General features: G+C 46.2%; 1 protein-coding gene across 2 annotated transcripts in view; it reads right to left on the bottom strand.

Moving 5' to 3' along the window:
• FAM222B (family with sequence similarity 222 member B) overlaps positions 1-24,297 on the bottom strand; it is an 81,275-nt gene extending 56,978 nt beyond the window's left edge. Inside the window, exon 1 of one of the 2 annotated variants that reach the window (XM_004605018.2) lies at positions 24,165-24,297. The gene's annotated coding sequence lies outside the window, so the exon portion shown is untranslated. The remainder of the gene's footprint in view (positions 1-24,164) is intronic. The other variant, XM_012931954.2, reaches the window with a different exon arrangement.
• Between the last annotated feature and the right edge of the window lie 2,340 nt (positions 24,298-26,637).

Here is a 26,637-nt window from a genome sequence, read left to right as displayed (position 1 = left end):
GCAGAGCTTAAAAGACTAGAGGGCACACTATGCCTGCAGAAGCCCAGAGTTCAATCCCCTCGCCACCATTAGGAGTAACCCCCTAGCCCCAAGATGGGTGTAGTCCAAAGCAAAACAACAACAAAAACCCAGAATCAGATGTGGAACAGGGTGTTAGTTTTACCTAAAATGATACCGTGTTCCTCTAAGTTTAACTTCAATCATCTCCTAGCTAAAGTATACAGTGTTCTCTAAAATAAACCTATTTTGGGGGTGTTTTTATTTTGGGGGGGAGGTATACCCAGTAATGTTCAGGGATTATTCCTGGCTCTGCATTCAGGACTTACTCCTGGCAGTGCACTCAGGGAACCATATGGAATGCCTGGGATCAAACCTAGGTCGGCTGCATGAAAGGCAAATGCCTTACACACTGCTCCAGGTTAAGTTTCTTTGAATACATCTTGTGTCTTGTAAGTGTGAGTGGTTCCATTGATTGTGAAGCTTTTTTTGTTTTGTTTTGTTTTGATTTTTGGGCCACATGCAGTAGTGCTGAAAGTTTATTCCAGGAGGGGCTTGAGTGGGGGCCCAAAAGAGATGCAAGGGATTGAACCTGGGTTGGCTGTGTGCAAGGCAACCGCCTTACTCATACTATTGCTCCAGACTCTGACTGTGACATTTTAAACAAAGACAATCTATCATGTTCCACCAGTCCTTTAAACAGTCAGCACTGTAACTACCAGAGGATGACCTTCACAACTGAAAAAAAAAGTCAAAATGGTAAAAATTCTTGCAATTTGAATCCCCTTAAGTAGTTAATATAATTTGGCAAATATTCTAATTAAAATTTGTTCCATGATGTTTCCATAAATTCCAGAAATTAGGGTTGCAATATACTTTCCCAAATTCTGAGCTATTTTTTCTTCAAATAGTATTTATAAAAATATATCACCTTTTTTCTAAAAGAACTTAAGATCTCTAACAGACAGCATGTTGCTAATTTTCACAGCATCCCAATAAAGAACTATTACTTAGCATTTATATCACACTTTAACTTGCAAAAATGTTTTACAATTATTTTCATTAGTAGTCATGCCTCACAACCACCCACTGAGCTAAACTGGTGCTGCTATCCTCATTTGATAACTGGGAAAACTGACATATCTTAGGGCCAAGGTCAAACCAGGCTGCTTTTCAAAGATCAAGGGATCTAACACTTAAAAACACTTTCATTCCCTCGTCAGTTTCTTTTTGGTTCAGCCACAGCAATCTCATAAAAACCTGCAAGCCTCATGGAAACAATAAATACTCCAACACTTTGAAACTGCAGACACTTAGGCAAAAGGCCACATAGCTGAAGTTTTGTCAAAGTACTGAAAACCAGAGTAGTTATTCTTTTTTTTTCCCCCAAAGTAGTTATTCTTTTTTTTTTTTTGCTTTTTGGGTCACACCCAGCGATGCACAGGGGTTCCTCCTGGCTCTGCACTCAGGAATTACTCCTGGCGGTGCTCAGGGGACCCTATGGGATGCCGGGGATCGAACCCAGGTTGGCCGAGTGCAAGGCAAACGCCCTCCCCGCTGTGCTATCGCTCCAGCCCCTAAAGTAGTTATTCTTAACACCAGTCTCTGCTCCTTTCCTTTCAGACCTCTCCTCTTTCCATGAACCACTTCTAGCGAACCTCTCAGTTGAATTCTAGGACTTTAAATTCTATTTACAAATTACCAAATTCCAAAATTACCAAATTTCCAAAACTACATAAAATTCCACCTGGATTCTCCTCAGATCACCAAACATTTTCCTTTTTTCCTGTTTTGTGCCACACTGGGCAATGTTTACTCCTGACTCTGTGCTCAGGGATCATAGATTAGTTGTGCTGGGCAACCAAATGGGGTGCTGAGGATGGAACCAAGAGCAGCCAAGTGCAAGGCAGACATCTAACTCCCTAGACAATCTCTCCAGCCCCTCGCTAGGCCTTTTCTATTCAACTATTTTTTTATTCCAGTTTGCTCTGTAAAAAGTTTTTTTTTTTTTTTTTTTTTTTTTTTTTGCTTTTTGGGTCTCACCCAGCGATGCTCAGGGGTTACTCCTGGCTTTGCATTCAGGAATTGCTCCTGGCAGTGCTTGGGGGACCATATGGGAGGCCAGGGACCTAACCTAGTTCGGCCGTATGCAAAGAAAATGCCCTACTTGATGTACTATCACCCCAGCCCCCAAACAGAATTCTTGACAAGCATAATCTGCCATATATATATATATATATATATATATATGCACATATGCATATATACATATATATATTTTTTAGGGGGAGTTTAGGCCACATCTGACAATTCTCAGAGCTTACTTCTGACTCTGCACTCAGATCATTCTTGGTGGGGCTCAGGAGACCATCTGGAATGCTGGGGATCAAACCAGTCTGGCAAGGGCCAACCTACTCTAAACTGCTCCAGCTTCCACTCCAGACCCTCCTATAATTCATTTCCATACAGCAGTAAAAATACTTTTTTTCTTTTCGAGTCACACCCAGTGGTGCTCAGGGGTTAATCCTGGCTCTGCAATCAAGAATTACTCCTGGCGGGGCCTGGAGTGATAACACAGCAGGTAGGACGTTTGCCTTGCACGCAGCCGACCTGGGTTCAATCCCCAGCATCCCATACAGTACCCAAGCACTGGCAGGAGTAATTCCTGAGTGCAGAGCCAGGAGTAACCCCTGAGCATCACTGGGTGTGATCCAAAAAGAAAAATTAAAAAAAAAAAAATTACTCCTGGAAGTGCATGGGGGACCATATGGGATGCTGGGGATCAAACCTGGGTCAGCCTCAGGTAAGGCAATTACCCTAACCACTGTACTATCATTCTGGCCACCAAATTTTTTTATTTCTAAATAGAAGGTGAGGCAGAGAGACAGTAGAGCAGGTAAGGTGTTTGCCTTGCATGTGGCTGACTGGGGTTCAATCCCTGGCATCCCGTACAGACCCCCATGCACCATCTTTTAATATTTAAAATGTTTTAAATAACAAAATTTTAAATTAGGGAAGATTAAATAAAAAAATTTTAATTGGGGGGAGGGCTTTGGGGGTCATGCACAGCAGTGCTCCATGGCTATTTCAGGCTACTTTAATAAACCAAACACATTTCTCCTCCGGAGCTCTGCAATAAAATGTTGGATCTGCTGATCTCCGTCTTCTCCAGATTCTTCAACCTTTTTTACACCTGAATACTGACAGGTGTAAATATCCTACAGACTGACTAATGGCTAAGCAAAATCATAACAATAGTAATAATAATACACCCAAATAATGTAGCTACTACCAACCACACCTCAAGTTCATTACCTGGTTGATTTGAATTAATTTTTGGTCATTGTGGTTTCAGAAACTTTTAATTGTTGCCATATTTTTTGCACAATTCAACAATGTTAAAGAAGCCAGGTTTGGGGCTAAACTGATAGTACAAGTGGGTATGGCACTTGCCTTGCACATGGCCAACCTAGGTTCAATCCCTAGCATCCCTTATGTTCCCCCACACACATCGCCGGGAGTGATTCCTGAGTGCAGAGCCTGGAGTTAAGAAATGAGTACTACTGAATGTGGCTCCCCTCAAAATAAAACAAAACTATCTGGAGGTGTGTCCTTGGAAGGAAAGAAAATGGCTTGAACAAAAGTTAAGAGTCCTTTCTGGCAGTGACACCCCCCCTCCTCAAAAGAACATGCCTGTGACAGAGGCTAGCCCTCATCTTGCTCCAGAAGAGAGGAGGAAACATGAGAGAAGTATTGCCAGGCTCAGGGGCCGGATTCCTGCTTCATGGACATGAAACACTTAGGCTGCTATCAAATCATCCCTGTCATTAGTTAGCGATGTACAAACGAAAGTTTTATGTGCTGGTTGCTCTGCTGTCTCCTGCTAGCCCTACAGGAGGAAAAGAAAGGTTTACAGAAGTTGGGGCTAGAGTGATAGCACAATGGATATGAAGTTTGCATTGCAAGCGGCCAACCTAGATTGGATCCCTAGCCCCTATTATGGTGACCCTGAGCCCAGAGCCAGGAAAAAGTTATGAACACTAAAAGGTGTGGCCCAAAAACAAACAAAAAGACAAAAAGGAGCAACACTAAATGCAGACTGAATCCAGAAGAGTGGGAAACTATCATAACATGCAAATTTGGATTTTTTTTTTTTTTTTTTTTGCTTTTTGGATCACACCTGGCGATGCACAGGGGTTACTCCTGGCTCTTCACTCAGGAATTACTCCTGGCGGTGCTCAGGGGACCATATGGGATGCTGGGAATCGAATCTGGGTCGGCCGCGTGCAAGGCAAACGCCCTACCCGCTGTGCTATTGCTCCAGCCCCGCAAATTTGGATTTTTAAAAAATAAAGGCTGGGCCAGAGAGATATGGTCTCCTGAAGCCCCACCCCAGGATTGATTTCTGAACACAGAGTCAGGTGAATGTCTGGAGCTACACCAGGTGTGACTAAAAAAAAAAAAAAAAAAAAAACTGGGATAAAAAGATGGCAAAAAAGATGGCCTTGCACACAGATGATCAGGGTTCTACCTCCAATATCACATCTGGTCCCCTGAGAACTGCCAGAGTTCTCCTGAACAAAGGAGCAGTACCCTAAGTACCACTACCAGGTACAGCCCCTACCCCTAAAAAAAAAAAAAAAAAAACCTAAAAATCTAATATAAAAGCAACAGGGAGCAGAGGGAAAATAACAGCGAATAAGGCACTTGCTTTGTATATGGCCAACACAGGTTCAATCCCCCCTACCACATACAGTCCCTTGAATGCCGCAAGGAGTGATTCCCGAGCACAGAGCCAGGAATAAGCCCTAAGCATCATCAGGTAAGGCTCCAAAACCAAAAACACAACACAAAACAGAACAAAAAAGAATTTATTTATATTTAGTAGAGAAGATGACTTCTGAGGTTCTCATGAAACGTCCCAGTAGATTTCAGAAATACGGGCGCCTGGATTCCAGGAGAGAGAAAAAGCTGAGTTAAATATAGAGATTTAGATGATGTATCAGTGTGTGTAGTGAATTACATCACCTGTGAAGAATAAAAAAAGAAGGTGGTGACTAATAACAGAATTCGCAGGAACATCAACATGTAGAGATTGGATGGAAGTAATGACCATGAGACTATGAAGAAAACTAAGCAGGAATAGGAGGAAGAGAAATCAAACGTATATACAGTACCATGATTTAAAGAAACTAAGAATTGAAAAGTACCACCTGGACTGGAGCAATAGCACAGCGGGTAGGGCGTTTGCCTTGCACGTGGACTACCCGGATTCAATTCCCAGCATCCCATATGGTCCCTCGAGCACCGCCAGGAGTAATTTCTGAGTGCATGAGCCAGGAGTAACCCTGTGCATCGCCAGGTATGACCCAAAAAGAAAAAAAAAAAAAGTACCATCTGAGCTGACAATTGGGTCACTAACAGAGGACTCTCAGTGGAGTGGTGGAGACAAAACCAAATAAATAGGCAATAAGAAAGTGAACGAGTAGGGGGAAGACTAGTTTTATTAACAGCAGAGAAATAAACAGTATCTGGACTTAGGATGGGCACAGACCAAAGAAAGAAATCAGAAAGACTGAAGAAAGATTCAGATAATAAATAAGTTATACAGGGGCTGGAATGATAATACAGTAGTTAAGACTGTACTATTGTACCAAACTGGATTCAATCCGTAGCACCACATGGCACCCTAAGCCCTGCTAGGAGTGATATTTTAAGGAGTAAACCCTGCGTATTGCCAGGTGTGAGCCCAAAACTACCTAAATGAACAGAACAGGTAAATACTGGCACAGGGACCTAACCAGAGACCCAAAATCCTCCTCTAGACCCAGGAACCAAACCCTGCTCAAGGTACATAGGCCATACCTTGGTGGTGCTCTGGGGACCTCCAGGGCCATTCCTGGTGGTGTTCCAATGGAATGGGATGCTGAGGATGGTTAAATCCAAGTAAGCCACTTCCCCACACAGAGATAGTCTTACTCTAGTTGAGCAGCAGTCCTAACTTAATTTTGAGATCTGGTAAAAAGTCAAAAGGTCAGAGAGACAATACAGGGGGTAAGTGACATGCCTTAAGTGCAAATGACCCCAGTTTGATCCCAGATACCACAAAGTCCCTGTTCGCCGGGGACAGCCTTAGAGCCAGGTGGTCTGAATAATCTCTAGCACTAAAGGACCAAACAGTATTGTATCCTTGAAGTGAATCACCAGTCCAGTTGATGGAACCACTGTGAGGGGCCCCAGGCCTCCTGAGCACCTACCTCTTGAGAAAAAAAAATTTTAAGTATTTGTGGAATGAAAATGCAGAATAAAGACATGATCCAGAAACATCAGGAAATATCTGAAATTGCCTCTTACAAGAAAGCAGTATCAGGGCTGGAGCGATAGCACAGAGGGTAGGGCGTTTGCCTTGCACGCGGCCAACCCGGGTTCGATTCCCAGCATCCCATATGGTCCCCTGAGTACCGTCAGGGGTAATTCCTGAGTGCAGAGCCAGGAGTAACCCCTGACCATCGCTGGGTGTGACCCAAAAAGAAAAAAAAAAAAAAAAGCAGTATTAGAGCTAAAAGAATGGATGTCATGGATGTCAAGTTGAGAGGAAAAGGATGTTAACCAATACTGGAGTTGGTCCAGCTGCCTGCCTAAAAATCACAGCCAATTTTCTCTGTCTTCCCAAACTTGAAAATTCATACTTACCTGTGAGCTAAATAACAACTTCCAGGAGATTAAGGATGACTCCTGCCACACTAATCTATGTGTCCAAGACTCAGTCCGCTAAGGAGATAGCTTGGCTAGACTCTAAAGTCCACATATCCCTAACTAATATGATAAATCTCATTAGGGAATAATTTTTTACTGAAAGACAGTTTTAGGTGACACAGCAGTGTCCTTAGACAGCAGGAAAAGAGTAGGAAAGGAAAGCCAGTATCTTCAGGTTTAACAATGAGCAAACTTGGGGGAATAGAGCAACAGTACATGGGTTGCTGCATGCGACAGACCTGGGTTTGATCCCCGCCATCCCATATGGTCCCCTGAACATCACCAGGAGTCATTCCTGAGTGCAGAGCCAGGAGCAACCGCTGAGCACTGCCGGGTGTGACAAAAAAAAAGTCTCCCCCCCTGAAAAAATAAGCAAACTTTGGGGCCAGAGAGAAAGTACAAGCAGGTAGGGAGCTTGCCTTGCACACGAGTGACATGGGTTCAATCCCCAGCATCCCATAAGGTGGGAGCACTGCCAAGGGGAATTCTTGAGTGCAGAGCCAAGAGAAATTCCTGAGCATTGCCAGGCATGGCCCCAAAACAAAACAAAATAACGACAAAAAAAAAGAGCAAACTTGAAAAAAAAAAGTGGAACTGGAGCAATAGTACAGTGGATAGAGTGTTTGCCTTGCATGCAGGCAACCCAGATTTGATCCCCAGCATCTCATATGATCCCTCAAGCCCAACAGGAGTGATCCCTGAGTGCAGAGCCAGGAGTATCCCCTGAGCACTGCCAGGTATGGCCCCCAAACAAAATATCAGAATTAATGAAATATTCTCTCTTCCCCTCCCTCTCTCTCCCTCCCTCACCCCCATTCCTCCCCCTCCTCTTGGTGTTGATAGGATTTGGGACTATACCTAGTTGTGCTCAGAGCTCACTCCTGGCCCTGGGACACTGGGGATTGGAACTCATGATCAAACACTTGCAAAGTAGATGCTCCAAGGCAATGAATGCACTGTTTCTCCAAATCCTCAATACTCTTCTTTTCTAAATCTTGCTTTTAGTGGTAGATTTAAAAAAACATTTTTAGGAGGAGGAGGTACGCACCCAGCAGTGCTAGGAATCAAACTTGGGCCTCCCGCACATAAAGCATATGCTCCAGTCCTTTAAACCATTGCTACAGCCCATTCAGTAGGTGTTGAAACCAGGTAATATCAAAAACTTCATAGCTGTTTCGCAAAATGGTTTTAGCTATTTTAGTCCCTTTATCTTTTCATAAACATTTCACAACTAATTTGTCAAGTATTTCTATTTTTGGTTTTTAAGGCACACCTGTTGGTGCTGGCTTGCTTTTTAGGCATTATGCAATACCAGGAATTAATCTTAGAGCCCAAAGCATGAAAATAATAACAATAAATTAATTATTTTTTTTAAAAAAAGCATAGGCTAACTCCCCAGTCCTCAATTATTTCTGAAACCTTCCTCCTCCAGGGACCAGAAAGGTAGTGCAGTGGGAAAGACTTGCATGCAGCCAAGCCAGGTTTGGTCCCCAGCAACACAAAAGGTCCCCCAAGCATTGTCAAGAGTGACTCCTGAACTCAGAACCAGGAGCAGGGGGTATGGTGCCACCAGCAGGTTTACCTGTACCTGCAGGGAGAGTGCATCAGCAGCCTGATGGTGCCTTCAGGCTTCCTGATGCCCCAAAATTGCTGCTGTGCCTGTGGCCAGATCCCAACAACTTGGGATCAAGTTTACCTAGAAATTAAATGGCCAAAAGTTAGGTATGTGGGAGCCACACCCACAAACCACCTCTGGCTCAGCTATATGAGCTCACTTATTGGCCTTTTTTCAGAAACCCATTGATATATCTCAAAACAGATTAAAAGTCACAGTTAATCTCGGGCCCACACATGGCTGAACAGACTGGGGTAAATCGGAGGGGGCAGGTTGGCCTGGTGGACTGCCCAAGCAAAGCCCCAGCAGCCGCTTGCATGCATGATCCAAAACCGCCGCCATATCCCCGGCCTGACTCCACCATCTCAGGATGGACCTCACCAAGATATAATCTGCTGAAAATTTTGTAATGTAGATCTTAGTACATCAAAAGCCCTAACACAGCAGCAAGTCCCAGAAGACACCACAGCACTGGAGATCTCTCCAGGCCCCATGCCGGGCCAATTTCACAGGGGCACCCCAGATGGAGCAGGTGCAGTCTTCCCGCCTACTCCCGAGGCCCAGATGTGGGTTCCAGGACTGAATCTTCAAGCTGCATGGCAGCAGAGGACCCAGGCTGTCCCTCCCCGGGACATTCCAAATGGAATCCCAGTGACCAAGAGCTTCCACAAGCAAGGCCCAGGTATGCAGGTTCCAGGACTGAACCTCCAGGCTGAAGGCTGTCCCTCCCGGGGTCCCGTCCACCCAGCAGACTGGCTGTCACGCCCACAATTTGCCTCTGGGCTCCATCTTAGTGCATCAACAGCCCTGGTCCAAAGACTCCCAATTGAATCCCCAAATGTATTAGTGCTGTACAGAGATAGCTCTGGAACACTATCATTTACAATCTAGAAATTCACATTTACGAGGCTGGAGCAATAGCACAGTGGGTAGGGCATTTGCCTTGCATGCAGCCGACCCAGGTTCGATTCCCAGCATCCCATATGGTCCCCTGAGCACAGCCAGGGGTAATTCCTGAGTGCAGAGCCAGGAGTAACCCCTGTGCATTGCCGGGTGTGATCCAAAAAGCAAGAAAAAAAAATTTACATTTACAATCTCGGCCATGCGAACTCTCATGACACTTAAAATGAGCAATGGAAAATAAATTATCTAGCGTCTGCCCCTGGCAGCTAGGCTCGAATGGTAGTGAGAAATTTCAAGCAAATCATAATGCCTCCCAAAAAAAGAGAGTATTGGGGAAACTGTCTGCTATAGAGGCAGGGTGAGTACTGGCATGTGGGTGGTGGAAAAGGTACACTGGTGGAGGGATGGGTGTTCCATTATTGTATGGCTGAATCTCAAACATGAAAGCTTTGTAACTCTATCTCATGGTGACACAATTTAAAAAAAAGTAAAGTGGAGTTCATGTCCAATTCAATCAGCTTAATCAATGGCTGAACAAATAGCAATACTCCTACATTATTGGGGGAAAAAAAAAAAAGAACCAGGAGCACTGAGCATTGCCAGATGTGGCCCAAGCACTGCCAGGTATCACTCACACTCACACACACACACACACACACACACACACGCGCGCGCGCGCGCGCGCACACACACGCACACACACATATACAAACACACACACACGCACACACACACATATACAAACACACACACACGCACACACACACATATACAAACACACACACGCACACACACGCACACACATATACAAACACACACACGCACACACACGCACACACATATACAAACACACACACGCACACACACGCACACACATATACAAACACACACACACACACTTTTACTTCACTAAATAAAAGGAAAAATGGGCTTACTCTTCAAGCTAGCACGTTCCCTTGAACACATATTTCACTTGCTTTTCTCCTGCCAGCTTTTCCCACTACGAAAAAACTCGTGTTCTCTCTTGAACACATTTCTTTCCCTTTAAGTCTTTCTAAGTTTTACTCAATAAAAATTATCTTGCTTCACTGAAAAAAAAGGAAATTGAAGAAGCCAAAATTAAGGCACTTGCCATGCATGCAGCTGCAGCCAAGTTCAGCCAAGTTCAAATCCTGGCACTCTGAGCACCCCCAGGTGTGAGCCCTGACATGGTACCAGGAGTGGTCCTTGAGCCCCACTGAGTCTTGCTCCAAAAATTTTTTAAAAGAACATCTGGGGTAACCCTGAGTGCCCCCACCCCCCACCATGCACCGATTAAGAGGTTTGCCTCCCTCAAAAGACTATGGATGGAAGAATGGTCTTCTAACATACAAGAACTGAGGATTGTTGAGGAATCATGTAGTGTCAAAGATTGAATCCCAGGGTACATGTGCAGAGCATGTATTCAACCCTTTGAGCCATCTCCCCAGGTTCCTACCCACCCACAAGGCTTTAATTCCCCAAAACATGGGTCAAAGTTAATGCCTCCAGAAGCTGGAGCGATAGCACACCTGGTAGGGTGTTTGCCTTGCATGTGGCCTATCCGGGTTCGATTCCCAGCATCCCATATGGCTCCCCGAGCACCGCCAGGAGTAATTCCTGAGTGCATGAGCCAGGAGTAACCCCCATGCATTGCCAGGTGTGACCGAAAAAGGAAAAAAAAAAAAAGTTAATGCCTCCATTGCACACTGAGGTCCTCCCTCCATCATCACTTTTAGTTGTGGGGTGGGTGGATTAGGTCAACACTCAGCAGCGTTCAGGGGGCTATTCCCGGCTCTGTGTTCAAGAGCAACCCAGGCGTATTGCTCAGGAGACCATACGTGGTGCTGAGAATTCAAACTGGCCACTGGGGGGGAGCTGGAGCAATAGCACAGCACGTAGGGCATTTGCCTTGCACACGGCCGACTTGGGTTCGATTCCCAGCATCCCATATGGACCCCTGAGCATGGCCAGGAGTAATTCGTGAGTGCTGAGCCAGGAGTAACACCTGTGCATCGGCGGGTCTGACCAAAAAAGGGGAAAAAAAAAAAAAAAACTGGCCACTGGGATCCACAAGCACCAGCAGAATCCAAGGCAAGTGCTTTAACCCCTATCTCTCCAGTCCAAATACCACTCTTAACATTGAACAATCTGTAACTGACTTAGTTAACTTATTTTTCCCACCAGGAAAAAATACTCTAAACGGGCAAAAAAATAGCTATACTAGCTGCTTTCTTCTTAGCTCCTAGAATGGGCAATACACACATCTGTGTTTTGAATGACAGCAAGACAAGGAAGATGCTAAAAGAGGATGTCCTACTTTGCAGATATACTGTAATATACTGTAAAAGCAATTCTCCAAGAGCAGAAGGCAACAGTAGCTCTTATTATTGTTATTCCCATTCTCCGTTCATCATTGTTTCTGTGTTAGGATGACTTAGGGGTAGGGGTGAAGAGGGCAGAGGGTCACACAGATGCTGGCTGTGGTGCTTGCCAGGGGTTGCACATCAGGTTACAGTACTTGCACTCCTGGCCACAGTGCTCATGAAAGCGCACTGCTTAGGTTGTGCTGCTTAAACATGTGCCTGACATGATGAGCACCTGCCAAGGATTGAACCTGGGTCAGTAACATGCAAGGCTGTCCTATCTCTCTGGCCCCAGGGCAAGTACTCACAGTACTTGTGGTACTGGCCAGGGCTCACCAAGGTGCTTACATGTATGCTCGACATAGCTCTCTTCCTAGCTGTGGTACTCACACAACATTTTAGTTGCCCAGCTCACCACAGAACAAATCAGAACCCATCTCTGCTATGCACAGACACCAGGCATCAGCGTGGCCGAATACCACTTGTGGGGCTGAAGATGTGAGTCATCAGAGATGCCAGAATTATGTTCTACAAATATACGACACTGGAGATTTGAACTCATGACTATGTGCTGGCAAGGCACTCTAAGCCACTGTGCTAGTCCTTCAAACCTTCTAGTATCAGGCTTTTTGGGGAGTGTCAGGAATCAAACCTGGGGTTTGGGCATATGATGTGCATGACCTTTATCCACAGACTTCTTTTTTTCAGTACTGGGAAATCAAACCCAGGTTTTCACACATGTTAGGCACGTGTGACTATAAACGATATGCCTTGTCCCAATAGTACCTTATATAAGGGAGAATTCTGAGCTGGGGATATAGTTCAGCAGCACAGCACATTGCATGTGTCACAGAGTAGGTTTGATGTCCACTAAGATAAAGAATAACAATAATTAGATTGAAAAAAAAAGAGAGAGAAATCTCAGGGTCAAAGGATATGGCTCAGAGGTAAAGCACATACCTGAAGTGTGAGCAATTGGGTTCAGTGCCTGGCAGCCCCCTCCAAAAACAGATCTTTAATAAATAACAGACAGGTAAATTGATAGATTTAAAGAAAACAGAACATATGGACCTTAGTTCTGTACCATTTCAAACAAACAACTGAAAAGTTACTGAGAACAATGGAGAAATATGAAAACTGACTAGATGACTGATTTCTGTTTGGGGGCGACACCGGGCAGTACATAGGAGCTACTCCCAGTTCTATGCTTGGGAGTCACTCATGGCAGTCCCTGGGGGATCAAGCAGTGGCAGTGTCTGAATCCAGGCTTCCTGTATGCAAAGCACAGACTCAACCCACTAGGCTACTCTCCAGTACTGGTGAGCTTAGTGAGAGTAAGTCGGAGCCTCACTTATGCATGGCAAGTGCACTAGGAATGCTCAGAGAGAGCCACAGGATTGCTCCATGGCAAAAGCACCTGTCTTGCATCATGGAACTCTGAGTTAAATCTCTAATGTTGCCTGAACACATCCAGTGTGATGTCAGCAACTAAAGTACAGTGGGTAGGGAGCTTGCCTTCCATGCAGCTGACTCAGATTCAATCCCTGGAATCCCAGATGATCCGTCAAGCACTGCCAGAAGTGATTGAAGCAAAGCCAGGAGTAACCCCTATGCATTGCCGGATGTTGCGCACAACCAAAAATAATTAAAAAATAAAGTGTTTGGGAACCCAATACGACAACAGTGTGATCGTTAACCATACCAGAACCCATTATATCCCCATGATGAGGTATGCAACCTGCTGCGAGCATGACTGAAGACTGCAGGCCCCTGCAAGTAAGTGTGCAATCTCACAACTTAAAATATATGGTGGTCACGGATGGAACACTTGCCTTTAATATGTGAGGCCCTAGGTTCAAGTCCCTGGGGGGAAAAAAAAGTGTGACCTCTGATGAGCACTGTGACCAAGTGCCAAATACCACAATAAAGCATGTGTATGGACAAAGCAATAGTACAGCAGGCAGGGCATCTGCACTGCATGCAGCTGAACCAGGTTTGATCCCAAGAATCTCATAAGGTCCCTCAAGCATTGCCAGGAGTGATAACCTAAAAACAGAGCCGGGGTAAGCCCAGAGTACAACCAAGTGTGGCCCCAAAAACAAAACAAAATGAAAATTAAAAAATAGAGGCCAGAGGGATAGTACAATGGATAGGGTGGCTTGCCTTATATGTGGCCAACATGGCTTCAATCCCCAGTATCCCATATAGTCCCCCCGTACTGCCAGAAGCGATCCCTGCTTGTAGCACCAGGACTGAGCCCTGAGGACTGTTGGGTGTGACCCCAAAACAAAACAAAACAAAGAAAAATAGGGGTCAGAGTGCTAGTACAGCTGGTAGAGGACGTGCCTTGCATGCAGCTGACCCAGGGTTTATCCCCTGCACCCCATATAGTTCCGTGAGCCCATCAGGAGTGATCCCTAAGCAGAGTGTCAGAATTAAGTTCTGAGCACCACTGGGTAAGGCCCAAAAACAAATTTTTTAAAAATGCCTATGTGCAATTCTGAATAATCACAACAAAAGAGAACACTGGGGGTGGGGGTGGGCCATACCCAGCTGTACTAAAGGCTTACTGCCAGCTTGTGCTCAGGAATCACTTCAGGCGCTATTGACTGAACGAGGACTAGCCAGTGCAAGACCAACAAGTGCCTTACCCCCTGTACTATCTCTCCAGGCTCCTTTAAAAAAAAAAAAATGAAGTTAAAAAATTAAAATACGGGGCTGGAGCGATAGCACAGCGGGTAGGGTGTTTGCCTTGCACTCGGCCGACCTGGGTTTGATTCCCAGCATCCCATATGGTCCCCTGAGCACCACCAAGAGTAATTCCTGAGTGCAGAGCCAGGAGTAACCCCTGTGCATCGCGAGGTGTGAACCAAAAAGCAAAAAAAATAAAATAAATAAAAATAAAAATAGGGGGCAGGACATTCTGGGATAGGTTTGCCTGAGAGAGGAGACTGTGGGGGGGGCAGGGGAAATGGAAAAAATTAATTAAATTAAATTTAAATTTATTTGGTTTGGTTTGGTTTGGTTTTTGCTTTTTGGGTCACACCCAACGGTGCACAGGGGTTACTCCTGGCTCTGCACTCAGGAATCACCCCTAGGTGGTGCTCAGGGGGACCATACGAGATGCTGGGATTCAAACATGGGTTGGCCGCGTGCAAGGCAAACGCCCTACCCGCTGTGCTATTCCTCCAGGCCCTAAATTTAAATTTAAATAGGGGCTGAAGTGATAGTACACAGGGTCCGGCACTTGCCTTGTACACGGCTGACCTGGGTTCGATCCCTGTCATCCCATATGGTCCCATGAGCACTGCCAGGAGTAATTCCTGAGTGCAGAGTCAGGAGTAAGCCCTGAATATCAGCAGGAGTGGCCAAAAACACAAACAAACAAAAAAGGGCAACATTTACAGGACAGGTATGAAGCTCACAGGGCTTTTCATCTCTAGGTTCAATATCAACACCCCGAAAAAAAGGAAAATGCTTGTAAATTATATTTTTCTTTTTGAGTCACACCCAGCGTTGCACAGGGGTTACTCCTGGCTCATGCACTCAGGAATTACTCCTGGCGGTGCTTGGGGGACCAAATAGGATGCTGGGAATCGAGCCCGGGTCAGCCCCGTGCAAGGCAAATGCCCTAGCTACTGTGCTATCGCTCCAGCCCCAGTGCTCAGGGTTTACTCCTTGCTTTGTGCTCAGAGATCACTCCTACTGGGCCTTGGAGGACCATACAAAGTGCCATAGATCAAACTCAAGTCAGCAGTATGCAAGCAAGTGGCTTACTTACTGTACTATCATTCTAGTCCCTAAAATTTGCTTTTACAAATATTGTGGAAAAGGGCTGAAGTGATAAAACAGTGGGCAGGGTGTTTGCCTTGTATGCACTGACTTCATTCAATCCCCAGCATCCCATTATGGTTCCCTGAGCCCCACCAGGAGTGATCCCTGAGCACAGACCAAGGAATAACCTGTGAGCATTACCAGTATGCCCCCACCCACAAAAAAAAACTGCCATGAGGGTCAGATATGGCTCAATGAACTGAATGCATGCTCTATACTTCTAGAGGCCAGGGTTCAGTCCCAAAAAGGAAAAACAATTTGAACTAGAGAGAGCTTAATAAGTTGAGTACATACTCTGCATGCTAGAGGTGGTGGCCATATGATCCCCAGAGTACTGCCAAGAGTAGCCCTTGAGCACCACCAAGTGTGACCCAAAAACAAAAAAACAAAAGTCCGAGGGCCTGGGATGTGGCTCATGATAAAGTGCATGCCTTGCGTGCATAACACCCCTCTTTCCATCTCAAGCACTGCAGTAAAATAAAAAAAAAGTTATCGGACCTGGTTATCTGACTCTTCCATAACTCTGTGGCACTAAACTGGTCCTAACCCTAACTTCTAACTTCCAATCCTTCCTCATACCCCATTATCTACATTATCCACATTAAACCCCTGGGCCACATGTCTGCACCCATACTTGGGGTGCCTTTGTGCTCCAGTTCTCTGCACCTAAAACAATACTGTGTCCAATTCTTTCCTGTTGAAACAACCAAATTGATTTCTTCCTTTAAGGCCCGAATGACTCCCTAGGAAGTCTTCTCCAACCTTCAGAACAGTGCTCCCATAGCACTTAATTTTTCTTAATGACAGCACACTTATTGTATTGATTCATAATTATCTATGTGCTCAGGAGTGGTCCCTGAGCACAAAAAAAAAAAAAAAAGGAGATTGGGGTGCAAGAGATGTGACTCAGCAATAGAACACTTGCCTTCTTGTGTGTGAGGTCCTGAGTTCACTCCCAAAGCCCTCAAAATTAATTTAAGATCAATTTTTTTGTAAAACAGAACAGGGACTGCAGAGATAATAAAGTGAATAAGGTGCCTGCCTTTTGTGCAGCAAGCCTGATTCAATTCATATGGTTCCCCAGCACAGGTAGGAGTGATCCCTGAGCTCAGAGCCAGGAGTAAGGCCTAAGCACAGTGAGGTGTGACCCCCAAAACAACCAATATAAAGTGTGCAAGCCTTAATCATGACAATGGTAATTAGAACAAAGGATAGGGAAAAATAAGAATTACAAACCAGTATTACAAGGGTGGAGCTGTATCTCGGTGGTACAGTACTTGCTCAGGATGCATGAGATTCTGTATTCTATCCCAGGAATACAAACATACATACATAAACACATATACTAAAATTGCTTAACTTTCTTGAGACAAGGTTGACTCAGAGATAAAGTACATGCTTTGCATATGTGTGTGTGCATGTACCTTTGTAAGTATTTATACATACAAACCAGGATTATGGATAGGGATGTAATTTGGCAGAGTGCATGCAATGACGCCCTGAGTTCCATCCACAATATATACAAAGAAATGTGTTATTTGAATTTTTTTCCCTTTTTTATTTGGGGGGGTGGGGAGAAAACCACAACTGATGCTCAGGTGATGCTCAGGGCTTATTCCTGGCTCTGCACAATGAAATTACTCCTGGTGGGCTCAGGGGACCATATGGGGTGCCAGATATTGAATCTATGTCAGTCATGTATAAGGCAAGTACCCTACCAGCTGTACTACCTTTTCTTCTTCCTTTTTTGAGTTTTTGGGCCATACCCAGCAGTGTTCAGCATCTACATATACTCTGAACTCAGGGATCAGGCCCAGCCGGTGTTTGGATACTATGCTGTGTCAGAAATGGAACAGCATTGGCAGTTGAAAGGCAAGTGTCTTAATGCCTATACTCTTTCTCCAGCCCTCATTCCGATTTTAATTATCAGTGTTTTAGCACAATACCTAACATGTTAGGCATTTAAATACCGAATTTACTGATGAAAGGAGCAAACCCAAATTTATTTTTTCTTTTTGGGTCACCCCGGCAATGCACAGGGGTTACTCCTGGCTCTACACTCAGGAATTACTCCTGGCGGTGCCCAGGGGGCCATATGGGATACTGGGGAATCGAACCTGGGTCGGCTGGCTGCAAGGCAAACGCTCTCCCTGCTATGCTATTGCTCCAGCCCCAACAAACCCAACTTATAAGCATACAGAGCCCAGGACAGGAGAGAGAAGAGTGTACGGTAAATAAGGTGATTTCCTTGCAACACAGCCAAGCTGAGTTAGAACCATCAGAGGTCTTTCCTGAACACAAGAGTCAGGAATAGCCCCTGAGTGGGGTGTGGTCCAAAAAACAAACCAATAAAAGACCAGGGAGTCCAAAAGGCTTTTAAGAGATTGAAACTTAGTTTTGGTCTACAGATCAGAATAAAGACTCTACACAAATTTATGGTTAGAAGCTAGAGAGACAGTACAGCAGCTAAGTTCCTGGGCCAACCCAGGTTCAATCTTTAGCAGACCATATAGCCCCAAAGCACCACCAGGAGTGATCCCTGAGTACAGAGCCAGGAATAAGCCCCGAGCACAGCCTGGTGTGAGCCAATAACCAAAACAAAAGCCAAAAAGTTATGGTTATTTTCATTTTCCACATTTTGCACTAACTTCAGGGTCTGTATAAAAAAAAATCAGCATTTGAGTAAATCTTTGTACAAGTGCTTTAGAGATTAACACTTTTTTCCTTTTCTTTTTTTTGCAGTGCCAGGGATCAACCCTGGGGCCTCACACATTCAAGGCAAGTGATCTACTGCTAAGTCACATTCCCGGCCCAACAAGTTTTAAATTATTCCTTAAGTGACCTATATTCTCCCACAAAACAACGTAATTCAATTATCAATCCACCAATTTATAATTGAACTATTAAATCTGGTAACTTATTTCTTCCTTGTTATATTATAAAGAAAATTTAGCATTTTTCCTGATGAGTTGTATTCCTTTCCATTCTGAATTATAAAACTCTAAAAGGTATGTATAATCAAGAGGCAAAGACAGAAATAGATATTAAACACGTCTCTGCTGAGAAAATATTCACCTCACCAAGAATACACTGACTTTACACTTATCCCCCCCTCTGGTCAGCTGTAAGGCTTCAGCTCTTCCCTGGCCACATTGCTTCTCACATCCACTCTCGCTTCCTAATTTATATATGAGAATCATCTTTTTTTAAAGTTGCTACATTTTAGGAGTTCAAAATCCAAGAATCAGGTTCATATCTATCCTGAAAATGTTCCAAGCTTCCTGTCCTGCTCTGCTACATATACAATGTTCCTCTGCCAAAGTCTTAGCTCATTTCCTCCTGCCCGCCCTGATATGATGGTACACAGCAATAATGCCCTATCCTTTCCCATTTCAGACTTTACTGCCTGCCTGGAATGTCCTATCCTCCCTGCCCATTGGCAAGGGCCCAGCAGGCAAGGCACCATGCAGGAGACCTTTACTGATAATACTTGCGCCCAATCTATGAGGTCTCAGAACAAGCTATACCTCCCTTTAGAAGAGTACTTCAACAATTCTTTTTTTTTTTTTTTTTTTTGGCATTTTGGCATTTTGGTCACACCCAGCAATGCACAGGGGTTACTCCTGGTTCAGGAATTATTCTTGGCAGTGCTCAGGGGACCATATGGGATGCTGGGAATCGAACCCGGGTCGGCTGCGTGCAAGGCAAACGCCCTACCCACTGTGCTACCACTCCAGCCCCATACTTCAACAATTCTAAAACACACTACTTGAACCCTATGTCTCACACGCACATAACGAGCAGCACTGGGAGATGTGGGGTGTTGGGTCACAACTGGTTGTGCTCAGAGGTTACCCCCAGCTCTGTGCTTGGGGGACCATGTGATGCCAGAGACTGAACTGGAGGTCAGCCACATGCTAGACATGTGCCTTAACTCTTGTATTATCTGGCTCCCATCCGAGAAGCATTCAAGTGGTATGTAACTGTGAGCCTCGGAATCACTGCTATCATAGATGTGATGAAACAAGATACTATATTCTGCTTTAATTTAATTTGTATACTTGAATTTCCTCTCCACGAGGCTATGGCCTCCCAGAAGACAAGACAGAGGCTCTGACATAATCATCTCTGACGCATATTTGGGCACAAAAAAAAGGGTACACGTTTGACAAATACCACTAATAATTAGCATTTAGCTGTGGGACCAGAAGGATAGTACAGCACTTGCTTTGCACACATACTAACCCAGGTTTGATGCCCTGCATCCCATATGGTAGGTACCCTGAGGCCCACCAGAAATGATCCCTGAGCGCAAAGCCGGGAATAAGACCTGAGCACAGCCAGATGTGGCCAAGAAACAAAACAAAACAAAGATTAACGGGGCATTAGTTTGGGGCAGTCCCATACTCAACAGTGCTGGGAGGTGGTGTGTGACCCCACTGGTGCCTGAGGACCATGAAGTGCTGGAGATCAACCCGGGGCTCCTACAGGCAAAGTACATGCCTCATTCCGCTACACCGCCAGCCCTTCATAGGGTCTTAGGAAACGAAAGGATAGGGTCAGATACAACCCAACAGGCTAGATCACATGTTTTACATGTAGTCGCCCCAGATACCTACACTACACGGTCCCCTAGCTGCCAAGACTCCCAAGAGCAGCCCGCAGGCACCACCAGGTGCCAACAAAAAACAAAAACATTTTCCCTGAGGCGTGAAATGTTTTTTAAAGAAAATTTGCTCATTTTGTCAGAATAAAAATTAGCCAGAAAGCCTTACTCCCTTTCTTTTAGCCTTGTTAAGTCAGAGACTTGCCAGAAATATTTAGATCTACTTTTTTGTTTGTTTGTTTTGTTTTGTTTTGTTTTGTTTTGTTTTGTTTTTGAGCCATACCTGGCAGTGTTCAGGGCTGACTCCTTCCTCTGCACTCAGGGATCATGCCAGGATGGACTCAAGGGACTGTATGTGGTGTCAGAAATCGAATCCGGGTTGGATGCATGCGAAGTAAGCAAGTGCCTTATGCTCTGTTCACGCTCTCTCCAGCCCCCTTACATTCACTTTAGATCACTGCTCCCACAATAGGCAATCAAGGAAGACACTGACCATCCTTTCCCTTCCCCAGAGGAAGCCTTCTCATTTGGTAAGAGTTATTTTCCTACATTGAAAAGTAACCGCAGGTGGCCGCTGAAATAGACAGCTCAACCCAGGAGGCCACTGTTCAATCCCCAGCACTGCAAGAGCACAGCTGAGAGTTGCCCCCCTCCCCTCCAAGACCACTGGGTGTGGCAAAAATCAAATAGACAACAGAGGCTGGGGAGACAGTTCAAAGGTTAGGGCACAGGCACCGGATCCCCAGTACCAGTAGGTACCTCCAAACATTATCAAGTGTAGTCTAGTTGTCAAGCAGCACCCTATTCTCAGGCCCTAGCACTGAAGCACTGGCTAGTTGGCTTAGTATCACTGAGAGTAGCCCCTGTGCCCCTGAGCACAGCTTGGGAGCACAGCCTCCTCCCCACCCCCACACCGGCACATGCACACACACACACACACACACACACACACACACACACACACACACATACACACACACACACAAAGTAACCACAAGGACAGGGAGATAGCTCAATGGGCTACAGCATATGCATTGTATGCAGAAGCCCCCAGTTCACTTCCAGGTACTGCCTGGTCCCTGAAAATGCCATGAGTGACCCCAGAACACTAAATGAGTGGCCCAAGAATATCACCAGTTGTGGAACAAAAGCAAACAAAAAAAAAGAAGCCACATGGGGCTGGAGTGATAGCACAGCGGGTAGGGCGTTTGCCTTGCATGCGGCCAACCCGGGTTCAAATCCCAGCATCTCATATGGTCCCCTGAGCACCGCCAGGAGTAATTCCTGAGTGCAGAGCCAGGAGTAACCCCTGTGCATCGCTGGGTGTGACATCCCCCCAAAAAAAGCCACAAACTGGGGTCGAGAATATGACTCAACTGGTAGAGAACGAGCCTTGCATGCATGAAGTCCAGGTTAGACACTAGGCACTACCAGAAGCCCTGACCCCCTGAGTGCCCAAGGATATGGCCACAACTAAAAAAACAGAAAGTAACCACAAATAGGAAAGAGCATAGAAGCAGAGAAGGACAGGAAATTCTCATCACAACTGAACAAACCTCTATTGGAATTTTTACATAACATGAGTGGCATTTAAGGGCTTATTTGAACTGATGGAAATTTCCAATAGAGGGGAAAATGCATTACCAAAATTTTTTAAAGGTCCAATTACTTAAAATGAGGTGATTATTAAGATGAGATGGCTAAATCAGCTTTGCCCATGAAATTATCTTTTTCTTTTTCTGCGCCGCCAGGGATCAAACCCATTTTGACAAAATGAAAAACATTTTGTATTTCTATTACATCTCCCAAGCAGTAGTCAAAAACAGGAAAGGAAAAAATTTATTCTGTAAATGGACTATGACTGTGTCAACAGAAAATAATGCTTTCAAATTCCTTTGTAAAATTACTTTTTTTGGTTTGCTTTTGGGTCACACCTAGCAGCGCTCAGGACTTACTCCTGGCTCTACATGCAGGGATGGGGGACCATCTGGGATGCCGGGACTGGTCTCAGGTTGGCCGCATATGAGACAAGTGCCCTACCCACGCACTAGCACTCCAGTCCCAAAAACTAGCCTATACTGAGAGAAGAAATGTGGGAAATTTTTGTACCCAAAGATGATCAGTAAATACCACACATTTCTTTCAGGGGGAAAAAGAAAATCCTGTTAAAAAGAATTAGCTCTATGGACCGAAAGTATCAAGGAACTAGTGCACAACAGTGAAAAGAATGTAGCACAGTGCATTTCCAGGAACGAGAAGTTAAACTCCTCGTTTACAAGACAGAAATTGAAGACAACTGGGCTTATTCCTAGGGAAAAAAAATTCCTACAAAACTAATTCATTCTCCTTATCTGTGAATCTTCAAGGATCTACAACAGCCACTCCCTACCTTTGCTCAGATGAAAGACAAAATCACTCGCTGATTTTGAAAAGGCCTCACCACGTCAAGCACACAATCCTCCAAGCCGCCAAAGCTGAAGCATCTGTCCCTGTGCTTTTAAGAGGAGGTCCCTCCACCCCACCCCACCTTCAAAAGCTGTGGCTATAAAGTCATTTTCTCTCTCGGAAAGCACACAGTTTACTCTGTCCCCGCTTTGTCTACCTAAACAAGAGCAACAACAAAGCCTCAGGAGTGCCGCTTCAGTCTGTCAGCAAAGGACCTCTTGGGGTCTTGCAAAGCTGCCTTTCTCTGAGAAACCCTCCACTGTGGAGGCTCCACCAGCGGGATGACAAAGTGGAGCTGAAAAGCTGCTAGATGCTTATCTGACCTCCAAAACAGGCATGGGGGGCGAGGGGCAACTGGAGGCTTTTCCGCGAAGGAACTTTCCACATTTTGAAAAAGAAGAAATTGTACCCTGGCAAAGAAAGCTCAGCTGCCAGGGTTCGATCCCCAGCACCACCTGGTCCCCCAGACACTGCCAGGAGCAAACACCAGAGCACAGAGCCAGGACAGATCCTAAGCACTGCATGATGTGACCCCAAAGCATTAAAGAACCCCCCAGAAAAGACAAATTGTATTTGTTCATCCATCCCTGGGCAGCTCTCCCAGCCTGAGCTTTCAAACAAGCTTTCTCGGGTGGTAATAAAGCACATTAGTACAGACGGGATTAAAAGAGAAGCCGGATGAGTTCTGTCCAGAAAGCATTTAACCCTCTGGCCCTCCATTCGCGAGTTCCTTCTCCCGGGGAAGGAGCGACACACCATTTGTACAAATGCCTGAGAGGAGGAGATTTTCCCAATGGCTAATTTGCCCCATCGCAGAACAAACCGGTTCTTTTTTGCCCCTGGTCTGATCTGCTCTGCCTCTTAAGATTTTAGAAATAATACGCTTCGCCCTGACAAAGACATCAGTCATCCCCATAAATCACGGTCAGGTCTGAAATCAAGATCACTGCTGGGGATAGAGTAACATCGGCACTGGGACTGGAAACGTACAATTTTCATCCGCGATCTGGATCCCAGACAGCGTGCGTGCAGCAGCCCCTCGCAGCACTGTATCCCCCAGCGGCGCCGAAAGGTGAGGTGGGACCTGCTCAAGGTTATCTATTGGCTTCGTCCATCACGGGCCACTTGGGGACCCTGGGAACCCGCCTGACGCTCAGCCCCTGTGGGCTTTCAGCAGGTTTCCCGACTCCCGTCCTCTGGCCAGGACCGCCCATCGCTCGGGGAAAGCTGTCCTGCCCGGCACAGACGTGGCCCCTGGGCTCCAGCGCGGCTTTCGTCCCCCACCCCGCGACCATCCGCTGAACCGAGCGGAAAGGGAGAGAAGATCGAAAGCTCCAGAGCCTGGGGGGAAGGGACGATGACAAACGGGGAGCGCGGGACACTGCCCCTGCCGTGGGCGCCTGGGCTCCGCAGCGCGCACCCCTTTCTCTGCGCCGAGCTGTCCGGCCCGCGGGCCGGCGGTCTGACCGCCCGCGCCCCCAATTCGCCCATCATCGACCTCAAACTGTCCCTCCCCCACGCCCCTTCGACTCCGACTGGCAGAGCCCACCCCCCGAATCTCAGCGCCCTTCCACCTGCCGGCCCTTTCCCCGCGGCCGCCCCTCCCCCTCCCACCGCCACTCACTGTCGGTGACTGGGCCCGGCCCTCATGGCTGCTCCGTTGTCGCCCGCCGCCGCCACCGCTGCTCCACGCCCCGGCCCCTCGGTCGCCGCCGCCGCCGTCGGGACTCGCCGGGAGCCACTCCTGCGCCTGCGCAGCTCGGAGTGCCGGGGCCCTCTCGGGCCGCCTGCGCCTGCGCAGCCCGCGCCGGGGGCGTCTGCCTCAGTGCCTGATGCGCTGGACCCCTGGGTCTCAGGTGGACATGGCCGCTGGCCTCGAGAACTCGTTAGGCTCAGAGGTTTAGAAGTCAAGCCCTGCGTGGCTTATGAAACGTTTGGACCGTGGTGCTCATGAGGAGCCATAGGATTGATGGCACTTTTCATAATTCTGGATCGCATTTGCACATAAAGGTCTGAATTCGGATGACCTGAAGGACCATCCATAATAAAAATGGATTTCCTAAAAGAGGACGATCACGTGCAAGGAAGATGGTTCAAAAGTCTGGAGTGCATTCTTTGTATGCAGGAGCCCCCTACTTCAATTCCAACACTGCTGGTCCCTGAACCTGCAGGGAGCCACCCCAGATCAAAGCTCTGTGCTGGGCATAGCCCCTGGACCCCAAGGAGTGTTCCAAAAAAATCAAACTGAAAAAAGATAAGAAAAAAAAAATGATCGCATTGGCACTTTGCTAGTGGGTGTAGTGTGGAAACATATACTTAGAAGAAGTGTGAAACATGTAAACATACACAGTCTTGTAAACCAACATTGCCTCAATAAAAAAATGTGTGTGTGTGTGTGTGTGTGTGTGTGTGTGTGTGTGTGTGTGTGTGTGGTGTGGCGGGAGCCATCGTACAGCAGCGGATAGGGCACTTGCCTTGCTTAAGACTGATCCAGGCTCCATCGCCAGTATCCCATATGGTCCCTCGAGAAACGCCAGGAGTGGTTCCTGAATGCAGAGCCAGGAGTAAACCCTTCACACTTCCAGCTGTGACCCAAAAAACAAATAATAATAATAACAATAATAAAAGATCTAGACTGCATTGGGAGTGATTTTATAAGTATTAACTACCCTGACATCTCAGGATGTACCATAAGGTGAGGAACTCAGAAGTCCTGTATACGTTGTTAACTTGCTGATAGTGGGGCTGGAGCCAATAATACAGAAGGCAGGGTGCTTACCTTGCACAAGGTTGACCCCAGATCAATCCCTGGCATCCCATATGGTCCCCAAAGCACTGCCAGGAGTAATTCCTGCCAGGAGTAAGCCCTGAGCACTGCTGGGTATGATAAAAAAGAGGAAAAGGCGATAGCACCTAGAATGCTCTGGAACACTGCTAAGTTCCCATTTCATATCCGACTTGTATAGATTATTGAATAAAAATGTCACAGGTGGGGTGGGCCAGAGTGATGATACAGGTGATAATATACTGTCTTGCACATGCCTAACTGGAGTTGAATCCCCGGTACCCTATTTGTCCTCCCAACACTGCCAGAGTGATTCAGTAAGTGCTCAGTAAGGCCTGAGCAAAGGTGGATATGAACCCCCACAAAAAAAAAAGTCCCAGTTACCTCATACCTGCCATCCAAGACAAATAGACAAATAGTTCCCTGTTTTACAACTCTCACTGTGGAAATTGACCTTTTGCAAACTAGTACATGAAAATATATCCTTAGGGGCTGGAGTGATAGCACAGTGGGTGGGGCGTTTGCCTTGCATGCGGCTGACCCGGGTTCGACTCCCAGCATCCTATATGGTCTCCCAATACCGCCAGGAGTAATTCCTGAGTGCAGAGCCAGGAGTAACCCCTGAGCATCGCCAGATGTGACCCCCCCCCAAAAAAAAAACACTATATCTTTATCCTAAGGAGACCCAGCTATCAGCCTCTAGACCACTGTGCTGCCATGGCACAGCCCCATGGAGAGACTAGGCTCAACTTAGCCATGGGAATTCAACAATATAAATGAAAGCGAGGGGGCTGGAGCGATAGCACGGCAGGTGGGGCGTTTGCCTTGCACGAGGCTGACCTGGGTTCAATTCCCAGCATCCCATATGGTCCCCTGAGCACCACCAGGGGTGATTCCTGAGTGCAGAGCCAGGAGTAACCCCTGAGCATCGCCAGGTGTGAAAGCGCAATCAAGTACTAAGGTCAAATGGAAGAAGATACTAGGACTAAGCTCTCCTTTCTCCTGACCAATGTAATTCTTCCATCCCATCTCATCCACGTCTTCCCTCTATGGTTGAGTTTGGAGTGATAGGGAGCAAGATATAATGTAAAGCACAAAAGAAGCAGGAAAGGAGGAAAAAGTGGAAAGTGGAAAGGACGGGAGGTGGAAGGAGGCAAGTGAGAAGTTTCATTCTTTCTGGAAGGGTGTTAAAAAGTTTTTTCTTTTGGTTGTGGCCCACACCAAGCAATGTTCAGGGGTTACTACTGGCTCTGTATTAAGAATTACTCCTGGCAGTGCTTCCGGGACCATATGGGATGCTGGGGACCAAAAC

Source organism: Sorex araneus, chromosome 3, assembly GCF_027595985.1.
Source record: "Sorex araneus isolate mSorAra2 chromosome 3, mSorAra2.pri, whole genome shotgun sequence".
NCBI lineage: Eukaryota > Metazoa > Chordata > Mammalia > Eulipotyphla > Soricidae > Sorex > Sorex araneus.
The sequence above is the reverse complement of the archived record's forward strand: the minus strand, read 5'-3'. Positions and strand labels throughout refer to the sequence as shown.